Source organism: Aquarana catesbeiana, linkage group LG12 (assembly GCF_042186555.1).
Source record: "Aquarana catesbeiana isolate 2022-GZ linkage group LG12, ASM4218655v1, whole genome shotgun sequence".
NCBI classification, from domain to species: domain Eukaryota; kingdom Metazoa; phylum Chordata; class Amphibia; order Anura; family Ranidae; genus Aquarana; species Aquarana catesbeiana.
In genome coordinates, this window is record NC_133335.1 from 67,428,574 (window position 1) to 67,443,863 (window position 15,290).

Here is a 15,290-nt window from a genome sequence, read left to right on the forward strand (position 1 = left end):
GGGGAATGAACGGTAAGGAGTAGGGGGCAGTGATCTGAGAGTCCGCTGGGCAAATATGAGGCATCAAGTACATCTGTCAGCATAGTCGGGTTGGCAAAGGCGAGATCGATGCGGGAGGAAGTTTTATGTGTATTGGAGAAACAGGAGTATGCTCTGGTCGTGGGATGTTTCCATCTCCACACCTCAGATACACCTAGCGCCTCTGCCCATGAGACCAAGTCAGTAGAGAATTGTTTGGGGGGGGTAGGTCTGTCCAGGTCCGGGGCCAGAATGGCGTTGAAATCACCCATTAATAATAGTCTAGCAGGGCAGTATGGAGTGATTTTCTCTAGAATGGTGTATAAGGTGGAGGAGGAAAAAGGAGGGGGGATGTATACACCTACTACAATATACCGGACACCCCAGACAGTGAACACTATTAGTACATATTTACCCTGGGGGTCAGTGTGAACATGTTCCATCATACATGGGAAGTATTTACTAATCAGGATTGTGACCCCTCTGGCATATGTGGAATAGGAAGCATGGAAGGCTCTCTGGATCCATGGCTTTTTCAGCGCCAGTAGTTTGCTGCCCATAAGGTGCGTTTCCTGTAAAATTACTATATGCGGGGAGTGCAATTTGAGGTACTTGAAGAGTACCGCTCTCTTAAATTTAGAATTGAGCCCCCGGACATTCCAGGACAGCGCACTGAAGGTGGGGGCGTCACGTCCTGTCATTGTGCGGAGGTCTGGCGGGGGAAGAAAGGAGGAGTGAAGCAGGTGCACGTGCACAGCTCAGGAGCAGCAAGGACCCAGGGAGCCTGTACCAGGTGGAATTATGACCTATGGAAGACCAAATAGACAAACGAACATGAATAGATATAACACTGATAAACAATACCCGTGATGACACTGAGGTGTCAAACCTGCCCTCATCTGATGACATCCCCAGAAAATTTGGGGAGTGATCAGATCTGGCCTATACCCAAAACTCAAAAACAGTAAACCCTTAAACTTTAATTAGCAACAGTTCAGTGTTGTGTTCCAACACTTGTGGAAGCTCTTAGGTAGGGGAAGCAGGTTCCAGACAGTAGCACAGTCAAAAAAAAAAAAAAAAAAAGGAGAAAAGAGGAAAAACAAAATTGGTGGTTGCCGTTGGAGCTCCGCAGACAGGAGCGGATGGTAGTCTATGTAACAAAGGGCGTTGAACAACCAATTGGGGTAATGGTGAATTAGAGCAGTGAGAAAAGACTTAGGGATGGATGGTGCATAATACTGTGAGTCAGCATGGGACAGGAGGTAGTCCTGTTCAGGGGGATTGTGATAGTTAGCTGCTCCCAGTATGTTGTAATCAACTATGGTTCCATGGTAGTATGTTGTCAGCGGGTATCTAGCCATGCAGCAGCAGCCTCCGGGGTGTCGAAGAAACGCGTGTTGTCACCATCAGTGATACGCAGCCTGCTGGGATATAATAGACCAAAGCGTATTCCCTTTTCTCTGAGCCGACGTCTCACATCCGTAAAGGACTTGCGGCGTTGCTGTACTTCCTGAGAGAAGTCCGGGAAAAAGAGCAGTTTGGTATTTTCGTATTTAATTTCAGGCATGGTGCGCGCTGCTGCCAGAATGCGATCCCGGTCGCGGTAATTTAATAGCCGCAGCAGGAAGGGGCGAGGAGGGGCCCCTGGTCTTGGAGGGAGCGGTGGGACCCTGTGGGCTCTTTCCACCACGAAGGTGGGAGGCATATCACCCAGGCTGAACAGAGTGGACAGTAGTTGTTCAGTAAACTCAGCTGGTCTGGGACCCTCAGCTCTCTCAGGTAATCCAAGTATGCGGATGTTATTCCGCCTGAGGCGGTTCTCAGTGTCTATAGCACGCTCCTGGAGCGCCTTCACTTGGAGCTGCAGGGCCCTCACCTCCCCAGAATCTGCCCGGACTGTATCCTCCACCGTAGAGACTCTGTCCTCCACCTCTGCGATACGGGACCGGAATTTGTCCATATCCTGACGGATGAGACCGACATCTATGGTCAGGAAGTCGATTTTGGTTGTCAGAGTTTCCTTGCACGCTGTAATGGCCGCCAGGATTTCCGCCCCCGTGGGGGCCACCGCCGCCCCTGGCTCCGCCTGCGAATTCGCCGCCATAGTGGCAGCGGGCCGCCTCGTAGAGGATTTGGTCACCGGTGGGGGGGTACGAGAGGCCTTCGGACCAGATTTTGTGTAGCGGGTCCTAGGGTGACCCATCCGAGGTCCGCCCCGCGATGAAGGAGGTTCCTAGGGGGATGACGATGCCGCCGCTCGTCCCGTGGATCGGGGCACCCGAGTGCAGAGGATGTATGTGGCCTCGTAGGCCGCAAGATGGCAGCGGGTCACTGCTGTGTGGAGCCAGCCGCGGGCTGTGTATCAACACCACCGGCCGGGATCCGTAATTTGGGCTGGGATTGATGCAGGGGGTGCCCAGGAAACTATAGGGCTGATCTGGAGTCTCACCGGAATGTTCACTGCTGAGGATGGCTGTAGATTGAGTCAGGATGTGCAGAGCTCCACAGCAGCACGTCTGGCTTGTCTCACACGCCCCGTGCTGTTTTGCTGGGGCACAGATGATGGCACAGGGATGGCAGTGCTATATTGCTGGGGCACAGATGATGGCACAGGTATAGCAGTGTTGTATTGCTGGGGCACAGATGATGACAAAGGGATGGCAGTGCTGTATTGCTGGGGCACAGAGAAGTCAATGCTGTATTGCTGGGGCACAGATGATGGCACAGGGAAGACAGTACAGTATTGCTGGGGCACAGTACCTGAGTGTGGAGGATGTGTCTGTTGTAGTAGGCCACAAGATGGCGGCGGATCTCTGAGGTATAATGTTGGCCACGGCCCGATGGGGACACAAATCGGCCACAATTTACGCTGGGTCTGGTGAGGATGCTGTCCGGTGATTGTTAGGGAGAGTTTGGAGGCTCTCCAGGTTGTATTTCATGCAGGATGGCGATGGATTTGATCAGCAGGCCGCGGGCGCCCGGAATCAGCCTGTATGGATTCTCAGGTGGCCGTTCAGGCCCCCCACACAGTCCAGCCGTCTCCCAGGGATAACCTCCAGCTATGTGTGCTATTCAGCTGCCTCTGAGTATACATCTACTTTAACCCCCTTGTGTCCAGAGCAATATCTTAAAAGCATGGTAAACATTCCTACCTTCACCTTGTGTTTTCACCTGCATGAGATGTTTATCGATCACTTATGTCAAAGAATTGACATGTTCCTTTACCCAAATGTAGAATGGTATAAAATCCCTGCTAATGTTAGATAGTAACCCACAAAGGGGAAAAAGGGGGGGGGGGGGGGGTGGACCTTTCGATACCAGAGGAAATACTGAGAATATGAAATATATAGCTAAAAGCACAATATTTTATTAAAGTTGAAACATGTTGGGGTTCCTCTTGCTGTGCATTTTTTTTCCATTTTTCCATGCGCAGGATGCTGTTTGACTCGGAACAGAAAGTTGTCCTGTCCCCTTGAAGCATAGGGACCCCACTAGCTGAAGCAATACGTAGGGAAATCGATCATCCATGATACTACAAAATGCAGGTAAGGCAAATCAACAATACAGGGAATATACTTACACTAATACTGTACCTAATTAAAACAACAAAAACATCTTAAAGTGTACAATGCCCTTAAGTTTTCATACACGTTAAAATGTGTATTTTTTGCTAGAAAATTACCTATTGCCCCCAATCAATTATATATTTTTTGAAAGCAGAGGCTCTGTATAATAAAATGGTGGCAGTTGCAATTTTTGTTTGTTTATCGCACAATATTTGTGAAAATGTTTATCATTTTAAATTAATTTCAGTGCTCACAAACACAATATACTACACAAAGTTTTGGTAGAATATAAAAAATATGGTTGCATTGAGTAAAGAGATACCAAATATGTCAAGCCTTAAAATTGTGTGTACTCATGAAATGGCAAAAAATGATGGAACCCAAAATTGTCCATAGATGCTTTAAAAGCATTTACTGGTTACCAATTTAGAACTAGCTGCTTCCCTGGCTACAGTAACCAAGGAATCAATGAACGGAAACTGGAAGTGAGGAAATCCTCCTTGCTACTGGCTTCATTCATTGCAGAGGTGATTGAAGAATGGATGTTCCCAGAGCTCCCCCCACACTCCATCCTGAAGTAGGTTACCACTGCCCTGTGCATCCAGAGGAAAAAGAGAGCACCACTTTAACTAGGTTTTTCCTGACAGACCCCATGGCAGCAATGTGTGGGTTAGCCCGGCCTCCATAACTACCCTATAGGACACCTCTCCAATCTTTGTTCTGGGCTACCAGCCGTGTTCCTTTTTTGTCCTCCTCCGTAGGACCAAGACAATGGTTCTACCTGAAGACGATTCCCCTGCGATCAGGGTCGGCTGAGTGACCAGGAGTCACGTCCTTCCAATAAGCCTTGTCTGTTAAGCAGGGTATGGAGTGTATGAGCAGAGTAGCACTGAAGATTTGGGGGCCTAGCAGTCCGCAGGCAAAAGAGCGCTGGCCTGATTGCCTAGCTATGAGCAGGCGGCCGCCATCTGCCACAAGCCCAGTGTGTGTGGGTGTCCCTCGGCCTGGATGATTGTGGGCTGGTGAGCTCACAACTTTAGCCATGGCAGCAGTGTCTGTATTTATTTGTTTGTATGTACAAATGTCTTTTTCTGCTTTGGTGCTGTTTTTTTCTTTGTGCATGGCGGCTGGCTCCTTCTGTGCTCTAATCGCCGCTCGCTCTCTCTTCTAGGTCCCAGCATATGTTCAGCGCATGCGCAGACCCGGAACGTAAACGAGGCTTGGTTTGCGCATCCGTACGAGCGTCTCATGCCTGGAGCTAGCGGTGATGTCACGTGGCGCCACTTTTAAATCCTGGGGGAAGCCTACAGAGCCTCGGGAACGATCGTGGGCATATGTGGCGACTTCTGTGATGGCTTTTCCAGGTAAGTACTAGTTCTGTGGGGAATATAGTGTCCCCTTCCTGACAGCTGACCTCTCTCTTACCCTGCAGTGTCTGCCTGGATGACAATGGATCCTTCACTGCCTCCTGGTGGCCAGCCCTCTCGCAGCAGGTATGCATTAAAGATTCCCTGTGCTTTGCCTGCTGTGGGGGGTGGGGGGAGTGGTACAAGAGCATACAAGAGCACCAGAGCTAATGTATTTCTTTCCCTCTTCTTTCTTCTTTTTCCCTACAGCCCTTCCAGGTCTGATCCACAGTGTAGTTCCTAAAGAGGAAGCAGGTCTTCAAAGTCACACCACTCTTCCTCCAGATCCAGGCACCACGGGTCTCCCTCTAGGTCCAGACACCACAGTAAAGACGGAGACGGAGATATCATGTTGGGGGTATAGGGCTCCGGTCCCTACCAGCAAATCCCTCTGTGATCACTGTTTCTCCAAAGCAACAAACGAGAGGGAGGGTGCAGACCAGCACCTTGAATCTTAAGTCAAACGAGTGGTGAAAGAATCCTTACAGGAGAGGGAGGCTCTTCAGCCTGGTGAACCCCCATAGGAGCCATTATGCCACCCAACTGGAGAAGGGTTGGTCCAAAATACATGGGAGTCTTCCCAGCCAAGCCAACCATCCACTCCTCCCTCGGACAGCAAGTCAGAGGTGGAAGATCCAGGGATGGGCTTTGAGTACACCCTGGTTCCCTCTTTGGTGAAAGCAGTAAGGGAAGCCCTAAGTTGGGAAGATCTTGTAACTTCTCCTCCGAAGCAGAGGAAGTTCTTCAAGCAGTTCAATAAGGAGCTACAATATTTTCCCTTTCTCACTGAAGTGGGCAACATCATCTTTGATGAGTGGGGTAAAATGGACAAGAAGAGTTTCATGCAGTCTAAAATCCTGAAGCTGTATCCCTTCAAGGAGGAAGAGGTTAAGCATCTCAAGTCGGCTCCTTTGGTGGATGCAGCGCTGATGAGGCTAGTTAGATATGTGACACTTCCCCTGGAAGACACGGTCTCCTTTAAAGATCCCTTGGAAAGGCAGATAGATTCTGGCTTGCAAGCCAGTCCTAGCCTTAGCCACAGTATCTAAAGCCATGGAAACCTGGTCAGTCAGTGTTGACGAGACCCTCAGAGGTATTTCCAGTGAAGTGGCCAGAAACTCACCTATCCAGGAAATCAGGCTGGCTTTTCTGGGGGAGGCTTCCATTGATGTCCTTCGCCTGGTGGCTCAGTGGTCACTGCGCGTCGTGCCTTATGGCACCGCCAATGGTTGGCGAATGCGGCTTCAAAGCAGGTTTGGTGCGGAATTCCCTTTTCGGCAACAAATTTGATAGCGCCATAACCTGGGCCACGGGTGGCAAGTCGGGTTTCCTCCCTCAGGATCTGCGTTTACAGAGCCAGAGACGAACCTTCCCGGGAAAACAGAATAACGATCGGGCCAGAGAGGCGCACAGCTACGAAGGGCGGTTCTTCCGGCAACCGGGAAGTCTTTTTGAGATTGGGCCTGCTCACGCATGCCAGATGGGGGCTCATCTTCTCTTTCGACATGTCTGGGCGGCCTCAATCCATGACTTCTGCACCGTCAAAATGGTCTCCTCAGGTCACACTTGGGTCTTCAGCAGCACCCCCAGACTCAGAGGGCGAACAAGGCCAAGGCATGTATTCTCCTCTGTTCATGGTACAGAAGAATGGCACATGGAGACCGGTCATAGATTTGACCCATCTCAATCGCTTCATCAGGAAAGAAAAATTCAAAATGGAGTCTTTATACACGATTCAGCAGTCGGTCCAACCGGGAGACTGGTTGGTGTCGATCGACCTAAAAGACGCCTACTTCCACGTCCCAGTGGCAACGGATTTCCAACATTTCCTTCGCTTTGCAGTAGGCCAGCGGCACTTACAATTCACCTGTCTCCCCTTCGGTATAACAACATCACCTCGTGTCTTCTCCAACGTCTTGTTAGCTGTTGTGGCTTTGCTCCGGGTCAAGGGGGTTTGTCTTTATCACTACCTAGACGACCTCCTTCTCCTAGCACAAGACAAAGGTCAACTCCTATTCTGGTCATCTCCATCCTTCAAGAGTTCGGGTGGCTTCTGAATCTAGAAAAGAGTCACCTGGAACCCTCACAGTCCCTCGTGTTTCTCGGAGCCCACTTCAACGCGGTAAAGGGCACCATCTCGCTGCCCGAGGAAAAGATCGTAGTGGTCAGGGACAAAATCTGCTCAGCCCTCACTGCATCGCAACTCTCAGCTCTCCAGTGTCTGAAGGAAATTTTACCCCCTTCATGACCAGAGCAGTTTTTGCGATTCGGCACTGCGTCTCTTTAACTCACAAAAGTTGCGCGACGTTGTACCCAAACAAAATTGACGTCCATTTTTTCCCACAAATAGAGCTTTCTTTTGGTGGTATTTGATCGCCTCTGCGGTTTTTATTTTTTGCGCTATAAACTAAAAAAAAAGCGACAATTTTGAAAAAAACTCAATATTTTTTACTTTTTGCTATAATAAATATCCCCCAAAAATATATAAAAAAAACTATTTTTTTCCTCAGTTTAGGCTGATATGTATTCTTCTACATATTTTTGGTAAAAAAAAAATCGCAATAAGCGTATATTGATTGGTTTGCGCAAAATTTATAGCGTCTACAAAATAGGGGATAGTTTTATAGCATTTTTAAAAAATTTTTTTTTATTAGTAATGGCGGCGATCTGTGATTTTTTTCGGGACTGCGACATTATGGCGGACACATTGGACATTTTTGACACTATTTTGGGACCACTGTATACAGCGATCGATGCTATAAAAATGGATTGATTACTGTGTAAATGATACTGGCAGTGAAGGGGTTAACCACTAGGGGGCAGTGAAGGGGTTAAGTGTGTCCTAGGGAGTGATTCTAACTGTTAGGGGGCTGGACTTCAACACACAGGACAGTGATCACAGCTTTCGATGAGAGAGAGCTGTGATCACTGTCCTGTCACTAGGCAGAATGGGGAAATGCTTTGTTTACAAAAGCATCTCCCCGTTCTTCCTCTCCATGACATGATCGCGGGATCCCGGCAGACATCGAGTCCGCGGGACCCGCGGTTACGGTCACAGAGACCGTGGCGGGCGCGCGCCCGTGACACCGCTTTTTAAAGGGGACGTACCTGTAAGCCCTTTTTCCTACCAGTGCCATTCTTCTGATCGATATCAGCCTGCGCTGGTCGGCAAGCGGTTAAAGTGGTTCTAAAAATGAAAGGTTTTGTACTTTAATGCATTCTCTACATTAAATTGGATGTAAACCCAATTTATGAAATTTGACCTAGGCACATATATCTGTAGTGTTTTACTTATCTCTCTCCAAAGCCCAGAGTCTCGTGTTTTTCTGCTGCTCTGTTCTTCTGTTATAAGCATGATAACTTCTGACAAGTTCTCCGACAAACAAGATAAAAGCAGCTGAAAATTTGCATCAGGGTGGGTGCTATAAATAGATTAGCAGAGAGCTGGTCTATTCACAGCACAGCTCTGCAAGTATCTTCCTTCCTCTGCCTATTTGAAAGGGGGGGTGTGCCTTTCCTACAATCAGCTGTCACACAATGTATGCCAGGACTTCCCTTCCACTGCTAGAACAGGAAGAAAAATTTATAACACAATGTTACATAGTTACATAGTAGGTGAGGTTGAAAAAAGACACAAGTCCAACCTATGTGTGTGATTATATATCAGTATTACATTGTGTATCCCTGTATGTTGTGGTCATTCAGGTGCTTATCTAATAGTTTTTTGAAACTATCGATGCTCCCCGCTGAGACCACCGCCTGTGGAAGGGAATCCCACATCCTTGCCGCTCTTACAGTAAAGAACCCTCTATGTAGTTTAAGGTTAAACCTCTTTTCTTCCAATTTCAATGAGTGGCCACGTGTCTTGTTAAATTCTCTTCCGTGAAAAAAGTTTTATCCCTATTGTGGGGTCACCAGTATGGTATTTGTAAATTGAAATCATATCCCCTCTCAAGCGTCTCTTCTCCAGAGAGAATAAGTTCAGTACATTTTTCTACATTGAACCTCATTTGCCATGTAGTTGCCCACCCCATTAATTTGCAGATCTTTTTGCAAGGTTTCCACATCCTGCAGAGAAGTTATTGCCCTGCTTAGCTTAGTATCGTCCGCAAATACAGATTGAACTGTTTATCCCATCCTCCAGGTCGTTTATGAACACATTAAATAGGATTGGTCCCAGCACAGAACCCTGGGGGACCCCACTACCCCCCCCGACCATTCCGAGTACTCCCCATTTATCACAACCCTCTGAACTCGCTCTTGTAGCCAGTTTTCAATCCATGTACTCACCCTATGGTCCATGCCAACTGACCTTATTTTGTACAGTAAACGTTTATGGGGAACTGTGTCAAATGCTTTTGCAGATCCAGATACACCAAGTCTACGGGCCTTCCTTTATCTAGATGGCAACTCACCTCCTCATAGAAGGTTAATAGATTGGTTTGGCAAGAACGATTCTCCATGAATCCATGCTGATTACTGCTAATGATACCGTTCGGATTACTAAAATCTTGTATATAGTCCCTTATCATCCCCTCCAAGAGCTTGCATACTATTGATGTTAGGCCAACTTTTCTGTAATTCTCAGGGATGTATTTTGGGCCCTTTTTAAATATTGGTGCTACATTGGCTTTTTTCCAATCAGCTGGTACCATTCCAGTCAGTAGACTGTCAGTAAAAATTAGGAACAATGGTCTGGCAATTACTTGACTGAGTTCCCTAAGTACCCTTGGATGCAAGCCATCTGGCCCGGTGATTTATTAATGTTACGTTCCCCAAGTCTAATTTTAATTCTGTCCTCTGTTAACCATTTCCTGTGATGTGTCATGAGGATAAACACTGCAGTTTTGGTTACTGAAGCCCCCGATTCCCTCGTGAAGACTGAGGAGAAGAATAAATTCAATACCTTCGCCATCCCCCCATCCCCAAATGTTCACTTTCTAAAGAATGTAGAAAGCTGAAGACAGCAGATATACATGTAGGGAGATTTGTTTAATCTCTGTGTACCATCTGAGGCTGTTTACTTCACTGGGTATATGTGAGCATTTACATATACTTTAAGGTATAAAAAAAACTTTTAAGTGCAGCTCCCCCTTAAATATTCAACTGAGCCCAATCTTAGTCCAGCACTGTGCACATCTGCAGCAGCTTATCTCCCTAATCCCTGATCTCAGAGGCTTGGCTTAGAGCAGCAGGAGTCATTGGCTCCCGCTACTGTCAGTCAAAACCTGTGAGCCGGGGCTGAGCTGGGCTGTGTGTCTGAATAGATGCAAACAGCCCAGCTCGGGAGCGAGTCTGCACAAGAGCCCCAAAAGATAGAGGCTTCCTATGGGGACACTCAGCAGGGGGAGAAGCCAGGAGCATTGGGGGGGGGGGGACCCGAGAAGAGGAGGATCGGGGCTGCTATGTTCAAAACCAATTGCATAGCGCAGGTAAGCATGACATGTTTGTTATTTTAATGAAAAAAAAGGCTTTACAATCACTTTAAGAATGGCACCCACGATGAAATCTCAGACAGGTATATGGTCCCCGGACACCCCCTTGTGGTTTAACCCCAAACTTCCGCACCTGGGTACGATACCTGACCCCATCATTTGGGCTCGAGTGGGTGTAAAACAACTGAAACATATAGTGGGGGGGTAAGAAATTACTCACTTTCAATCACCTGAAGGACAAACATGGGTTGACCAAATGGTACTTCTTCCGTTACTTACAACTAAGACACAATTTGGATCAGATACCCTAGAACTAGGGTCATCCCCTTTGGAGTCTTTACTGTGTGAAGAAAATTAAAAAAAAAACCTTATCAGAAGTCTATAAAGGATTGTTTGTTGAAACGCCAAAAATGTTTAGTAAATGTAAGGACACATGGAGTGCTTTAATTCCCGACTTCGGAAGAGATGATTGGGATGATATGTGGGACCACCCGTTTAGGACTCTAGTGTCGGCCCGAGACAGGCTTATCCAATTTAAACTGTTACATAGGGTATATTATACTCCAGCAAGGCTAGCCAGCATATATGGCACCAATGCAGATGAGTGCTGGCGATGCGCAAACAGCCTTGCAGAATTTGACCATGTATTTTGGCATTGCCGGCCGATTCGGGAGTTTTGGACGGGGGTTACTTGTACCATTCAGGCCTTATTGACTATACCTATCCCACTCACAATATCAGTATGTTTACTGGGCTTGGTGGAGGAGATAGCACCGCGTAGAGCCCAGAGGACCATGATATCTAGTTCACTGTTTTATGCACGTAAAGCCATTCTATGTTGTTGGAAGAAGTCTGAGCCACCAACGGTGTCCTATTGGAAAGACATGGTAAACAAGGCACTACCTCTTTACAAAGCTACATACCTGAGTAGGGGCTGCCCCCAAAAATTTGAGACGGTGTGGCAGTGCTGGATTGATGCCAATGAAACGTTAACATAGGTATTGTAGAGGTTTAGACTCGTCTGAAACCACAATTACACTAACTTACCAGGTGTGACCAGGTAGAGGACTGTTTCCCTGAGTGTGTTGACTAGTTTTGTATGTGTTCTTTCATTTCTGAGCATGTGTAGTCTTGCTCTTACGATTCTTTTTGTGCGAAAACCGTACTGATTAAACGAAAATCAGATGTTGAGTTCACGTACGACAAAAAATTTTTATAGACTGCACATCCAGCTTTTGTCTGACGAAAAACCGGAATCGGCTGTCGAAAGCACCATACTAACGATCCGAAAATCGGCAGATCGTCCATCGGACAAAATTTTACTTCCAATTTTCGTATCATGTGTACGGGCCTTTAGAGTCCCTATATGTAGAAATAAGAAAAAACAATGAGAGAGAAGGTCCTGTCTGTACAAGCTTACAGCCTAGAAGGGTAAGAGGCCGAAACAGGTAGAGGAAGTGAATTTGTATAAGAAGCAAAATTGTGTGTCACACATGAATTGTGGATTATACTGTGTAATTTAATATCCTGCTATTCATGTCTAGCCACAACACACACAGATAAATGATCAAAGAGTGAACACCCCCCCATCTGCTAGTTTATACTGCACCATATTGATTTGTTTCTATAAAACATAGCCTGCTTTGCAACCTAAATATCATGAATGCACCCTCTATTACATGTTTCTTTGTAAAATATTATTGAAAAAAATATATATAAAAGATCAGTTTATAAATGCAACAGCAAAAATAGCAGCGATTTGAAATAGCAATGCAATTTCACTAACTAGCTCTTTTTGATTTCTGAAGTCTCTCCGTAAATATATGTTTACATGATAAAATATATTGTAAGCCAGTAATAAACTGAGCTAGACAGTTGTTGGATTTGTAGCCCGAAATACACCCATGAGGCCTCCTGTGACGTAGAATCCTGTAACTGATGACTTTCTGACAGGTCTCAGCATAAAACAGATGTGGGATTAAAAAATGCAACCTTGGCATTGAATGATTTCCCTTTACTGAAGTCAGATCCCTGAAAGATTCATTCTGATTCAATACTTCGCTATTAAGCTTTGCCTTATGTATTAACCCTAACAGGCTGTAGTGTTCATATAACCAATTCTGGTAATTCCCTGTCCTCAGTCACATTTGCTGCAGAATAAATGTCATTAAGTTGCAAAAACTAAGGTTCATCAAGTCATGGTTCATGAAAGCGTAAGTCCATCCAAAGCTTTTTTTTTTTTTTTTAAAGGGTACCTCCACTTTTGTGGGAAAAGAAAATAAACCAAAAATAATATAGTGTATACAATTGCGACACAAATAATATTGCAATTGAATGTTATTAAAAAATGACCTTTCCTTTTTAATCTGCAGAGTGCTAATTTTCTGTAAAATGCAATGCAATGCGGAAGCGTTCTGTACACAGATGGTGCACAGAACGCCCCCCAGATATCTAATTTCCTTCTTGTGTGATTGGCCTGCTGAATTTCCCAAAAGTCTGCACTAGGATACAAATTTGATTTTGAGCATTTTTGGTGGATACGCACAAAGAGAAATCATGATGCAGACCCTGCCACTTTCCTCATTAGAGCCCTGCAGGTGCAGCAGCTGGTTGATAACTATAAAACCACTCCCATACAAGTTCACTTTCCATATGGACACAGACAAACAGCTATATCTTCAGAACAATAGGTAGGACTCTCAACACAGCATATGGTCAGCTTAAAAATTCTAAAGAATACCTGTGCCCTTCAATGGACAATAAACAAAACACTTTTTCAGTAGAGGGGGAATAGTTAGTTTCTGCACAATCCCATTGACTTTCATGGGCACATTTGACAGGAGTCGCCTGTCAAAATTTGCAAGTCAAGTTAAAACTGCCATGGCTGTAAAGCAAAGCATTGCAACCTAGGTACAGAATATGAACAACATGGTCCAACTGCAATAGCAGAATTTAGCTGGGCAGTCAGGCTCAACTGAATGCTTTCAATGCACTCTGGTTACCTGTGTGCCTATAGTTTTATTTATTACCTGTAATCAGTGGTGGAACTACCAGGGTCGCAAAGGTCGAACTTGTGACTGGGCCTGGGCATTCCGCCACTGTCGGGGGGCCCCAGTAGGGTTGCTGGCCACTGAGCTCTGAGCTGAGGGTGTGTCACTCATACAGCCCAGAGCCTGCACTGACAGTTCCCCCTCCCTCATCCCTCACACAGTTGGGAGAGGAGAGAGCCGATCTGCTCCTTCTCCTCCTACCCCTCTCCTACTGTGTGCACCGCAGGAAGTGAGACACTAAGCAGCTAAATTTGATCATTGGATCATCAGAGGTACTGATAGGCAGCATTGATGAGCACTGATAGGTGGCACTGATGCATCAATGTGCATGATTATCAGTGTAAACAATGCACTGACAATCTTGCCAGTTAACGGCTCTCCTTTCCTCACACAGACACAGCATGGGAGGAAAGGACTGTTGAAAACCGGCAAGTCTATTTACAAGTGAACAGCTGATCACATGGTCCGAAGGACACAGCAGCACAGAGCACACTAGATGTGCACCCCAGTGGGCGCACAGGAGGCAGGGTTCTGGGAGGATGTCCATAGACGACCTCCCAAAACTGGAAGGGGGGGTCAGGGGGGCCCTTCATGGTTTCTTGCACTGGGGCTCTGAATGTTCTAGTTATGCCTCTGCCTATAATGAAGGATGTCCAATGTTGTACAGGCAGCTGGATTCTGTAGAATTTTCCAGTGCCCCATCCTCTTTCTGCTGCAGTTAACAGTTCCAAGTCTTCTGTAAAGCAGTAGTGAACAAGCTCCCCACAAAGATCCGCCCCCTTCTCCTCCATTGAGAAATATTGTTTCATAGCTTACACTGTACATAACACAATCTGTGAATGGGAGAGAATCCTGTGTCTTATCTGACTTTCCCCCATTCACAGAATTAGTTACATGCAGCGTAAATAATGAAACAACATTTCTCAGTGGTGGAAAAAGGAGGAGGGGGCGGATTCCCATCAGGAGCTTGTTCACTACATCACAGTGCCGGAAGTTCAGCAGCAGGAAGAGGACTGGGCATTTCTGCACAGAAGATTTTTACAGGATCCAGCTCCCTGCACAATATAGGACAGACTTCATTACAGGCAAGTTAGATCACCAAAATTATAGAGATTATTTTTTTTTTTTTTGGATAAACTTAAGCTTTAATTCTCCTAGTGACTGACATCAAAACCCATGTACAGAAATTAAGAAGAGAAGTATGGATTCTCTCTGCTAATCAGTAGCAAACAGCTGAACACACTGAACCTATTCATGGCAACTTGTTATCCCTACAGAAGAAGTCTTTCAAATAGTTTCAAAGTCCTGTGAGTACACTTTGCATGCACAATGAACTCCATGTTAATTCTATAGGGCATGTACCACTTTCTAGCCAGGGGCATACTTAGAGCATTTGGCATCTGGGGCGGATGCCCAATATCTCTTTGTCACTACTGTGTACCCCCTCTCCACAACTGCACCTCTGGACCCCTTTCCATTACATAGCACCCTGCACCTCTGGACTCCTTTACATTACACAGCACCCTGCAGCTCTGGACCTTTTTACATTACACAGCACCCTGAACCTCAGGATTCCTTTACATTACATAGCACCTTGCACCTCTAGACCCCTTTACATTATACAGTACCCTGCACCCCTTTACATTACACAAACCCCTGCACCCCTGGACCCCTTTACATTACATAGCACCCTGTACCTCTGGACCCCTTGACATTACACAGCACCCTGCACCTCTGGACCCCTTTACACAGCACAATGCACCTCTGGACTCCTTTATACAGCATCCTGCACCTCTGGACCCCTTTACATTACAC